General features: G+C 40.1%; 1 non-coding gene across 1 annotated transcript; it reads left to right on the top strand.

Moving 5' to 3' along the window:
• Nucleotides 1-12,634: 12,634 nt before the first annotated feature.
• On the top strand, nucleotides 12,635-12,726 carry Trnai-uau (transfer RNA isoleucine (anticodon UAU)). Its single transcript is given in 2 exon segments — nucleotides 12,635-12,672; nucleotides 12,691-12,726. It is a non-coding gene; the product is annotated as a tRNA-Ile (tRNA).
• Nucleotides 12,727-13,059: the final 333 nt, after the last annotated feature.

The following is a 13,059-nucleotide window of genomic DNA, read 5'->3' as shown; positions in this document are numbered from 1 at the left end:
TATTTCTTGTTCTGTGTCGTCTGATGTCTTTCCTGCTGTTCGTTTTTATTCTCTTTGGGTGGTTTTAATTTTTTTGGAAAAATGGACCGATGACCGTCGCAGTCTGGTCCCTTTAATTCCCCAAACCAACCAACCAACCACTACTAATATTCTTTTTCAGAGCCACCTGACTAGCTTCCATAAAAACATGTCTCTCAGCTTCTTCCTCAGGGCAAAACACAACATTTTCATTACTGCAATTAACCTCAACTTCACTCACTAATTCATGATTACCACACACAACAGTATCAGGTGCACCCACTGGTACAGTCACAGTGTTTATACAGGGTGAACATTAATAAAACTGGAAAACTGCAGGAGTAGATTCCTGACTGGAAATGGGAGGAGAAACAGTTCTATGAACATTTGTCCAGAAATGGACGTACGCCTGCAACAATAACAAATTGTTCCAGAACACAATACAGAGCTGCATTGCATTCACGTTACAACAGATGTTCAAAGTGGCCTCTACAGGATGCAATGTGTGCAGTAGTTGTGCAGGATACATTTCTACTTTGGCTTACATCATGTTGGCAGGCCACTTGCCTGGAGTTTGTAGTTGGGTTTGTAGTCCTCCAAATCTGGTGTATGCACACAGTCTGCTGCCTTCCTACACATTAGTCTGTCTGAAAGGACCCTTGATCACATAAACATCTAAAAAGGGCTTGAAATATTGTGTCATGTGATTAATGTCTGTGAGGATATTATTTTGGTATAGCTGTGCTGACTCTCGACTGCTTCCACGTGCTTGGCTGTTCACAAACATCATCTCAGCTTATTTCTGACATGTTTACTGGACCATTCTGCTGCTTACAGTTGTTGTTGTTGTTGTTGTTGTTGTGGTCTTCAGTCCTGAGACTGGTTTGATGCAGCTCTCCATGCTACTCTATCCTGTGCAAGCTGCTTCATCTGCCAGTACGTACTGCAGCCTACATCCTTCTGAATCTGCTTAGTGTATTCATCTCTTGGTCTCCCTCTATGATTTGTACCCTCCACGCTGCCCTCCAATACTAAATTGGTGATCCCTTGATGCCTCAGAACATGGCCTACCGACCGATCCCTTCTTCTAGTCAAGTTGTGCCGCAAACTCCTCTTCTCCCCAATTCTATTCAATACCTCCTCATTAGTTATGTGATCTACCCATTTAATCTTCAGCATTCTTCTGTAGCACCACATTTCAAAAGCTTCTATTCTCTTCTTGTCCAAACTATTTATTGTCTTATGTTTCACTTCCATACATGGCTACACTCCATACAAATACTCTCAGAAATGACTTCCTGACACTTAAATCTATACTCGATGTTAACAAATTTCTCTTCTTCAGAAACGCTTTCCTTGCCATTGCCAGTCTACATTTTATATCCTCTTTACTTTGACCATCATCATTTATTTTGCTCCCCAAATAGCAAAACTCCTTTACTACTTTAAGTGTCTCAGTCTCTAATCTAATTCCCTCAGCATCACCCGAGTTAACTTGACTACATTCCATTATCCTTGTTTTGCTTTTGTTGATGTTCATCTTATATCCTCCTTTCAAGACACTGTACATTCCGTTCAACTGCTCTTCCAAGTCCTTTGCTGTCTCTGACAGAATTACAATGTCATCGGCGAACCTCAAAGTTTTTATTTCTTCTCCATGGATTTTAATACCTACTCCAAATTTTTCTTTTGTTTCCTTTACTACTTGCTCAATATACAGATTGAATAACATCGGGGAGAGGCTACACCCCTGTCTCACTCCCTTCCCAACCACTGCTTCTCTTTCATGTCCCTTGACTCTTATAACTGCCATCTGGTTTCTGTACAAATTGTAAATAGCCTTTCGCTCCCTGTATTTTACCCCTGCCACCTTCAGAATTTGAAAGAGAGTATTCCAGTCAACATTGTCAAATGCTTTCTCTACATCTTCAAATGCTAGAAATGTAGGTTTGCCTTTTCTTAATCTAGCTTCTAAGATAAGCCCCAGGGTTACTGCTTACAGTATGCTGCATCAATCACACAGCCTGAAAATGCAAGGAACTCATGGAATGTGGACAGAGGAACTTTAATTCATTAGTGCCATCTACCATGGCAATGATGTCTTTCTGGACATAGGACCTTTTTTCCACCGTTTACAGTCAGGAATCCATCCCTGCACTTTGTTGGTTTTATTAATGTTCACCCTGTACATCATCATTACCAGCTGCTTCACCACCATGTGCTCCCACTTGCTCAAGCACGTTATTTGTATCATCAACAACAGCATATGCTCCATTTTTGGGGAGGCTCACACACATTAATATTTGAAGAACTCCCATCATTACTCATCTCTGTATCCACATACTTAACCTGGTCACCAAGAACTTCATTATTATTTGCTTTGCCCCTTATTTCCACAACAGCATCTGTCTCTACTTCTGGCAGAGCCACTGCCTGTGTTTCAAACATCTCAGTAATCTCCACTGAAGCTAAAACCACACTATTTTCTTCACCCAGTTCAACCATTTTATTTCTGGCAAACAATTCCCCAATGCAGTAACTACATTCATGTCTTTACATTTATTCATTCTGCACCTACTATCAGTTTTGTTCCTTCTTTTGCAATCATTGTATTTATTAAACCCTTACTGCATATTTTAATTACGTTTAATAGCATTCACATTGCATGTTCCACTTCTTTGTTTCTCACTACAGTTCTCCTCGCTATTACAACCCTACCTGGTTCTATTCTTTGCATATCCATTATGTCCCCTGTCGACCTTGGGTGAAGCTCCAGTTAGTTTTCCAACTGTCTACCGTGAAAACTTGGTCCCTGTTCATTCTCTTGTCTTGGCCCTTGCCTTACTTCCTCTTTCCTCTGTTCAAAATTATTCCTTCTTTCATAATAATTCCCATTCTCTCTCTGCTGTCTGTTGCTCCAACTCCTATTATGACTATTACATCCATTCCTTTTCACCTATTTCCCCATTCCTATGATTTCCATTGAAATTATTACTTTATTTCCCCTGTAATTATTTCTGTTATCCCTCTGTTCAACAAAGTTTGGTTTGTAGTGCAGAACCCTATCCTAGTTTCTTGTGAAGTTCAGAAATTTCTGTACAGAATCCTTGAGAGTGTTGATGAGTTTCCACTACAATGATTCTGGAAGTCCCCGATTTCTGTAAGAACCGCTATATCCAGGTGTATTAATTTATTTAATTCTGTTGCACAACATTCCCTCGTGCTCGCTTTACCACTTTTATACCCTAGTCTATTCAAAAATTCATTTTGTAATCTTACTTATTTAGCTTGCCCTCCCTCTGTATTTATTTAAGGTCATCATTTCAAAAGCCCTGAAGTTGACAAACTGCTCTTAATGCTGATTACTCCATGTCTGAGTTCTGTCTTCTAATGACCTCTTTACAAATTTAATTTTAGCCATCTCACTCATGCCAGCAACAAAATTATCTTTACATGCAGCCAAGAAGTCCACTGCATCACTGCACGGTACCTACCCTCTCCACTGAAAGGTTTTGTACATAATCCTTGCCTCATGGGATGCCCCATCATTAAATTATTTTGCCCAAGTGCTACTTATTGTTTTCTTCAACTCATTTATTTACTTTTCTATCTGGCTAACTCCCCTTTCCATCTCTACACATGTCTTTTATAACATTCAACAATGCCTACATTCACTGTTTTAAACTCTGCATTTGTTCGTAGTTCATAATTTATACACTTCTGTTCTTGAGCCTCAATTTGCTTCACAAGATGTTCCACAGTTTCCATCTTGGCTACCGTCACTTTTCGACCTCATGAACTCTGAGATTAACTCCCTTGACCATTTTACCAATATTTTCAACTTTATTTTTAATCTCAATGAATTTAATATCTAGCTGATTAAATTTTCTGCTCACTGCAAATATCATCAAGTTTTGATTCCATTTCCCCCAATTTTGTATCTATATCCTCAACTATGTCAGTTTTTATACTCCCCATTTTATTCTCCATTTTTAAATCTGTATTTCTATCTCAGATTTTACGCTCACTGTCTGTGAAACGGTCTTTTCTAATGTAGTACTAAGTATTTCAAAAAATGCATTTAATCACTTCCTGGCATCCAACCTATTTCTTCCCTCCTTTCTGGAATGGTAATGCTGCTGGTGTCAATTCCTGCTCCCTCTGACCCATAATTACTTTGAAAGTTATTAATTTCATCAGCCATGGCTGACAATCAGATACAAATTTACATAACCACTGATTTGTACTTAACTTGTGTTTCCCTGCCGACGTACATTGTTGCTGCTGCTCTATGTTTGGTCTGATGCTTATAAGATACTGCCCCTCAACATGACTGTCATCTCCATTGTGTCATGCTGTGCAAAGGCGACACCTCCGTTGCTTAGTGCTGATATGATGGCACTCATGTGTGACCCTGTGTCAAGATGCCGCCTCTGAAGCTTGGTGTCAAAGCAATGCTGCCCATGTGTGGTGCTGTGTGAATACATTGCTTTTGCTGCCTGGTGCTGATGCAGTGTCACCCTTATGTGACACTGTGAGGATGCCACATCTGCTGTTCAGTGACTATCCACATGGACTGCTGCACTGCCGACATACTTCGTAGTCATTGTCTGCTGCTGCCGTCACTAACAAGCACTATTAAGCCTAATATCTGTGCTAAATGTGCAACTACTGCTTGTGCTTTGGCTGCTGCCTCACAGTAAAGAAACTCACAAGTCCCTATGCTAACTGTTCACTACTATGGCTTGGATTCTGGGACAACCAACTCCTAAATATTTCACAATAAAATGGAGTCCAGTGCCATAGAATGGAACTGCAATCCAATCCCAGATGCACCCCTAATTATGACATTACTCAAGGGTTCTTGTTCATTCTACACATTATGTATGCATTTCAATACAATGACAGTGCAGTAGTAAGTTCCGCCAGAGTCTGGGCAATGTACGGCCATTAACTTTGAGTGTGCCTCTTTCTCATCAATAGGGGGTGACTGTACACTGTTGCTCTATAGCACAATGGCTCAACATAATAATACTCATGTCAAAACCTTAAACTTGCTGTAAGACACATCTGCAAATAATTTACTAAAAGATGAACTTAAGCTGAATCTGTTGGTTGAAATCCCAAAGGATAATAATGTTGCTCAAAACAGATTGATTTTAACTTTGATAATAATCCCTTTTATTTTTCAGGAATGCACAACATTTGTGAATGGTGCCCATATGCAAGTAACTCACTGAATAACTATCCAGTATCTATCAACAGTCCAAAATTTGGAATTACTTTGTTCAGATATAACATTTACACGCAGCAGTGTGCTTTAAATAGTAAAGTACATCAGTGCAATAAAGCCCTGAATACTTACTTAAAGTGTTCTGTCACATGCTCACTCCTCGATTCAGTGCAGATACTTTCGTCCTGACCACCATGTATAATTATCACAATAATTTCATGTAAATACTTGTGATAAAACATACAGAAAATCTCTATGGTCAATTTGTGACCTCTTAATCAAATCCCCCACATTTTTAAATGATTTTAAACAAATCTCAAACATATAAATTGCCACATCTGGCACTCGAGTCAGAACACTGATTTGACTTATTTTGTAAATCACAACTATAATATATATATGGGAAGTTATTGGAATATTGAAGAAGGAAACTCATGCTGATAAGATCACTTCTCTCTCTCTATGGAGCATTCCATAATTATGGCACTGTTTATGTACATGAAATTCATTGTTTATAACTGCTTTGTATATTTGTTTATTTAGAGAAATAATGTGTATTATGTTGCTTAGAATATTCCCTTTCATCTGGTGTATCATAAGTGTGACTTTTGTGATAGATTCAGTTATTACAGTTTGTAATAAAAAATAATGATGTTAACAACTTTTTAACAACTAAAACTTCAAAAATGATTCATTGAGGTTATCCCATTTTCCATGGTTTCAAAGCTGCCATTAGTTTCTTTACAGCATACTTGTAGGACACTTTGTGTATTTTCATTACAATTATATGGTAAAGATATTCCAAGTCACAGCCCCTCTACTGTATCTCATCGCATGACCATGTCGCTGGAACACACCGCTTTCTCCGCTGGGAGCATCGTTATTACTGCTGGGCTTCATGGCTTGGTAGCTGGCTTTTCCTGCAGACAGCTGGCCATCCCAACGAACATTGACACCGGTTCACATTCAACCTTCCAGTCCGCCCCCAGTAGCTGAATGGTCAGCATGATGAATTGTCAGTCCTCTAGGCCCGGGTTCAATTCCCGGCTGGGTCAGGAGATTTTCTCCGCTCAGGTACAGGGTGTTGTATTGTCCTCATCATCATCCTATCATCCTCATTGACTGCAGGTCACCGAAGTGGTGTCAGATAGAAAGACCGGCACCTGGCGAACGGTCTGCCTGATGTGGGGTCCTAGCCATATGATTAAATAAATTCAACCTTCCAGATTCAATCTGCCCTGCAGCAGTTGAAACATCTCTTTGTAATGTTACAATTGATTGTATGTACCATCAGTTCTATAAAACCTCAGTTTATCTAGGAGGATATTGTGGTTCACACAGTCAAGTACCTTGGATGGATCACAGAAAATAACAAATGATGCTATTTTATTGTTTTAAGCTTGCAAAATTTTGTGACTGAATTTGTAATTTATATTGTCAGTAGAGCAACTCTTCTGAAACCCAAACTGTGATTTACTGAGGATAGTATTGTTGCTCAGCTGGAGACTATGCTAGAACACATCACCTTATCTAAAAATTTGGGGAAATGATGTCAGTAGTGAAGCAGACTGTTAGTTATTGACATTTATCCTATCAGCTCTCTTGAAAAATGCCTCGAGTAAGTGATGCATTACTTATTTGAGATAAGACATGGTTTATTATAGGGGAACAGATCTTTCCTATTCTGTTGGAAACACCATCAAATCCATATGAGCTTTTATTTTTGAGAGAATAAATAATTTTATTAATTTCAGAGGGAAAAGTTGATGATCCATTCATATGACCTAATGTTATGCGAGTTGCTTTCTCAGCATACAGCTGTGCTTTCTCTCTTGAACTGTGTGCCCCTATGTTTTCTATTATATTTAATACATGCTTATTAAATTCATTTGCTTCCATTGACGTATCATTAATGTTGTTGTTGTGGTCTTCAGTCAAGAGACTGGTTTGATGCAGCTCTCCATGCTACTCTATCCTGTGCAAGCCTCTTCATTTCTGAATAACTACTGCACCCTACATCCTTCCGAATTTGCTTAGTTTATTCATCTCTTAATCTCCATCTATAATTTTTACCCTCCACACTTCCCTCCAATACTAAATTGGTGATCCCTTGATGCCTCAGAACGTGTCCTACCAATCGATCCCTTCTTCTAGTCAAGTTGTGCTACAAATTCCTCTTCTCCTCAATACTATCCAATACTTCCTCATTAGTTGCATGTTCTACCCATTTAATCTTCAGCATCCTTCTGTACCACCACATTTCAAAAGCTTTTGCTCCCCAAATAGCAAAATTCATTTTATACTTTGGGTGTCTAATTGCTTAATCTAATTCCCTCAGCAGCACCTGATTTAATTTGACTACATTCCTTTATCCTCATTTTGCTTTTGTTGATGTTCATCTTATATCTTTTCTTAAAGTACTGTCCATTCCGCTCAGCTGCTGTTTCAAGTTCTTTGCTGTCTTTGACAGAATTACAATGTTGTCAGCAAACCTCAAAGTTTTTATTTCTTCTCCATGTATTTTAATTCCTAGTCCAAATTTTTCTTTTGTATCCTTTACTGCTTGCACAATATACAAATTAAATAACATCGGGGATAGGCTACAACCCTGTCTCACTCTCTTCTCAAGCATTGCTTCCCCTTCATGCCCCTCGACTCATATAACTACCATTTGGTTTCTGTACAAATTGTAAATAGCCTTTTGCTCCATGTATTTTGCACCTGCCACCTTGAGAATTTGAAAGATAACCCTTAAATATAAGTTGGTAGTGATATTCTCCTATTCTTTGGCCAGTTGTACTGTGTCTCGTATCAAAACATTCTGTGTACCCTTAAGTATTTTGTCGGAATTACTGAGTTCTGAACTAATTTGTATGTTCCTCGATTTTTAATAATTTTTCTTGGTAATTTTGAGTAGTTCCTGTGGTGTGCAGCTACTCAGGATCTTTACTTGTTTTTGCCATCAGATGGCATGGTGTGACAAAATATTTGATTAATCTTCCCAGACAATTACATCTGCATATACAGGATGTCTCGTTAATATTTGGCGACTGAATATGAACAGATTTCTTAAAACAAATATAGATATACACCTTAGTGCAATAAGTGATTTTTGATAATTATATACAGCCAAGAAAATTATTGCATGCATCACTCATCAAGCATATGGTTTACTGGGATGTTTATCACATTCCATATAAAGCAATAATACTATAAACCAGTGTGGAAGGATGAATGGTGCAAGTTAACGGAAACTGTTTGATTGTTTGCAGATGTTTTAATTGTGCATAAATTGATCCTTTGATTAAGTCTGTGCTCATCTTGAAGAGGAATGGATTACTACTACTGGTCACATAGCTACCTTATCAGATGACAGATTTCATGTAAACATGGCTAAAATTGTGACTGCCTCACAAGAACGACATTCAAGAGTAACCACCCTTATATTAATTCCATATCAAAATCTCTAGTACCACTTAGAACAATGTGCCAAATAAATCCACACAATCTGGTAGACATGTGAATTGTTGTAACAGGAGTGGCTGGACTGTGTGGAGCACATTCAACATCAATTCACTGTAATTATAAGGTTACTCACTACTATGAGGGCAGCGACTAATTTTTGTGTGAGGTGCTTCCAATCTACTGCTTCGTGTTACTGCAGAAGGTTGAAAATTGGTGCTGATGTTTTATGCATAAGTCAACAACTGTGCATCTTATTCACTGAATCAGCATAAGTATTTTCTCAGACTCAGTGTTGTACACTAACAAGTGGGTATGTAATGCAACAGTAGTCACACAAGTATTGTAGTTAGAGATAAATACCTAGTAACATGTAGCACTAGTTTTGCCTTGATGACGTCGGCAACATAACTGCGTGAGGAACCATCATGACCCATGAGCACTGTACTACTGTCCACAAATTAGTCAGAGCTAGGTGCAAACAACAAGTTTCGTCAATGGCGCCTCAGACATGCTAAGTGCTGAAATCAATTAACCTTGTAAAAGGAGCTGAATCACAATTTCTCCCATGTCCCAGTATCCTTCTCCAAATAATTGGATTAAATGATAAATAACGGGGTGGTGCTTTTATTGATCATGATATGTTATGGCATGTAACAAGGGCAAAGACAAAATTTAAGTAGAGATAGTTTTAAGCAAACCAACAGCTTATACCCATCATATCACCTGAAAAGTTTTAACAGAAGAATTTTTATGGCTCATGCAGAGCATCATACGTCTTTCTGAACTGGTATCTGATAGAGGCAAGAGAATGTATTTGGCTTCATAACTGTGTATTAGTTAAAGGCTTTACTGATAGTTTAGTCCCCTTAATCTACAAATCAATCAACTAATTTACTGGCTGACTGACTGACTAACTGACTGACTTGTTGCTTACTTACTTTACTGCTGCTAATGGTCTTCAGAAATGCATTATCTTTTTCCTATATTATCAACCTTTAGTTTCATTACCATACAGTGATATATAAGTTGTAAGTATTCAATAGTCAATTTTGATTGTTATGTATGTATGATGATATATACATTAATAATAGTATCGATGTTATTACAACTAATATTTAATTTCAATATATGCAAATAGACATAAGGTATGTTTTAAATTACATTACATATTGTTTTCAGTTTTCCTTTTATGTAGTTATTTTTGTTCTAAAGTCATTCTTGAGTACTGAGTTCGTTTGTTTCATTTCTCTTTTCATTTAATTTTAATAAAAATTCAGTTTTTGTTTTTATGCATTTGTAATTATGGTTGCTTGACCATTTTTAATTTAAATGAGTTTTTTGTCAATGATAAATGTAAAAAAAAAATTGGCATTATATTAGAGAACATAGAATTGTTGATGGACTTATTACTGACTTTACTTAAGTTGAAATGGGTAGTGTTTTTATGGAACTGTTTGCATCTGGTGAGTGAGCTTTTATTTTTCGGCGGAATGGGGGGTAATTTTTGCGTTTTGATTCCACTTGTTATTAACTAATTCACTGGGCATTGATAAACACTGAACACAAACAACGCTGCACTCAACACTAAAAGAAGACTTCACTGAAGCACTTGATGGTTTTGCTGGGACGGCTGTCCTCCCTCAACTGGGCTGTGTCTGCAGGGGCTGGGCAGGAGGTTCCCATTGCTCTCTGGAAGTCTGCTTCTAGGGCGATTTTGAGGAAGTTCGAGGATTCTGTTTTGTACTTTTTGGATCTCATGGCTTTATCGCTTACCTCCCATAAGTACAAGACGTATTCCATAACGTCTCTGTGGTTCTGTTCTATTAGTGCATAAGGTGTTTGGCCTAAAATCAATGTGGTGGATTGTTTCTTTGATCTGTGGAATGGTTTTACATCCGAGACCTCTGGATTATGGGCCCAGCGAGCTTCCACCGCGCCACTCGGATGTGGGGGGTGGGGCGCACTAGCTCTTCATCACGTGGCAATGGGACACTTGAAAAGTGTTGTTTGCTTCGGTTTCACATGCCTAAATTTCTTTGCGTAACATATCATACAGCTGTCGTCTTGACTTGTCTCGACTGTGCTCGACTGACGCCTGCAGGCGGCGATATTTATCATGATCATCTCGACATGCAGATCCCAGAAGCACAGGGATAATAATGCTCTCCACGAAGGCTGCGAACTCCTCAAATGGACATGGGGGTTGCACCCCTCTACCATCCTCCACACCTACAGATCCTTAATCTGTCCCATCCTCTGTTATGCCAGTCCCGCCTGGATATCCGCCCCCTCCCCCTAATTCTATAAGTCCCTCCAGATCCTTGAGCATCATGCACTCCGCCTCACCTTCCGTGTATGCCTCCCGTCTCCCATACGGATCCTCTATGACCTCATTCCTGTCCTCCATCTGCCCCTATTCCTCGAACATATCCGCATACTCTACACCTCCCGCCGCTTTGATCCCCCTCACCCCGTGGTTGCTCCTCTCCTCTCCTCTCCCATCCCTGCCCTCTGCCACGTCTTCACTGTTGTGTCCCCCCTACCCTCCATCTCTAAACCCTTCATCTCCTTTCCCACAGTGGTTTCTGTCAACTCCCCCTCCCGGATGATGCCCTCTCCCCCTCCATTTATCCTTCCTATCAACTCTTAACTGATCCTCACCCCCCCTTTCCTCTGTCCTTTCCCTGGGCCCCCTCTTCCATCCTGTTTTCTCCCTGCCTAACCTCTCCCTACCTCCATCCCCCCCCCCCCAGAGTCCTTTTTATTCCCCCCCCCCCTCTGCCTTTCCCCACTCCCTGTCGCATCTGCTCAGCACCCCCCCAGCCCCACCCTTACGGGTTCTCGTCCTCCATCGGCTCCTTTCCCCCCCTTCGTTTTTCCTCTCCTTCCCCCCCCCCACTCTTCTTTCCCATCATCTGTCCAGGTTTTCCCCCCACCTGTCCTCGGCTGTGGGTATGTCATATTTGCCAACGGTTTAGTGCAGTGTTCAAGTGAATGTTCAGTGTTGTTCGTCTTTCCAAAGTGTTGCGAACAGAAATCATGCACTCGCTGGGTGTGAATTTTATGTCTCTTGCGAACAGAAACCAGACTGTCGCCGTGATTTTTTAATTGTCTGTCTATTGTTTTACGCTTCATATGTATTTTATTAGCATCATCATCCCTTTGTTCTATGTTTTAAGTTACACGATTTTTCCGCCATGTTACCATTTAAGTCTCCGATTTTATCGCCTGTTGTTCTTATTTATTATCTTCATCTTTTTAAAACAATTTCTGTAGGCTGAAGACCGGCATACTAAGCTGCTGCAAGCCCGCCCCCTTTGGGGGGAATCGAAACTCAATTAAAAAAAAAAGGCCGCGATATACGAAATCCAGTGCCTAGCTACGCGCCGCCAAGTAACAAAATGCCGACCCTGCCAGAGTTCGAACCTGGAATCTCCTGATCCGTATTCAGACGCGTTATCCGTTGCGCCACGGTGCCGCTCGTTTGCGCTTTGTACTATGAGACGAGTGCACATCGCGAAGGAACGTGTTCTCCGTGGCTCGTCAGTTGCAAGTTGTCCATCGACAATGGCAGCGCGGCTACTCTGTTCTTCCGTGCGGTGCAAGGAGCTTCCAAGAAAGACACCTCTCCTCCAGCTGCGCGGCCGCGGTGCGCCTACAGAGCTTAAAGCATGCCAAGCATCTGCGTTTGCTTTTCGACAGGTAGCAGAGGGCAAAGCGTGCGCTTTTCTGGATTTTTTTCGGCAATGAGAAGCAGTTGATAGACATGTAAGCGTAGGATATGAAACAAGAATATTATGAAGTAATCGTGGTCAGGTGCCAAAGCCGCAGTATGGCCTCGGGTGATGATGATATGATGTTTTTTTGGCCACCACGGGTTTGCCTTAAAGTATTGCTAACAGTAAGTCTTATGCTGTAGCCCCAGTGGCGCAATTGGTTAGCGCACGGTACTTATAAGACAGTAGCTGTGAGCAATGCCGGGGTTGTGAGTTCGAGCCTCACCTGGGGTATAATTTTATTTCGTTGCAGCTGACTGTGAAAGCGTCTGGAACGCTAGATTTGAGACATATCATCTACTTCAGGAACATTAATGTGCATGCAACGCATTAACTGCGTCGTCCTCGGTAGTACTGTGGCTGTGGCGGCACGTGAGGATACGTTCTGGGAGTTCTTAAATTTTTAGATTTAGATAAATTGTTGAGTGTGAAATTAATAGCATCTGCTACTGTATAACAGTTTTGCTTATCAACAAGTCTATACAGCTACAGCACTGTCAATAATAACATCAACAGCAATAATAATAATAATAGTAATAATAGCATAGTCAAGGGAAAACACACTAA

Source organism: Schistocerca nitens, chromosome 9 (genome assembly GCF_023898315.1).
Source record: "Schistocerca nitens isolate TAMUIC-IGC-003100 chromosome 9, iqSchNite1.1, whole genome shotgun sequence".
In the NCBI taxonomy this organism is placed as follows: Eukaryota; Metazoa; Arthropoda; class Insecta; order Orthoptera; family Acrididae; genus Schistocerca; species Schistocerca nitens.
This window is presented reverse-complemented; position numbering and strand designations above follow the sequence as displayed.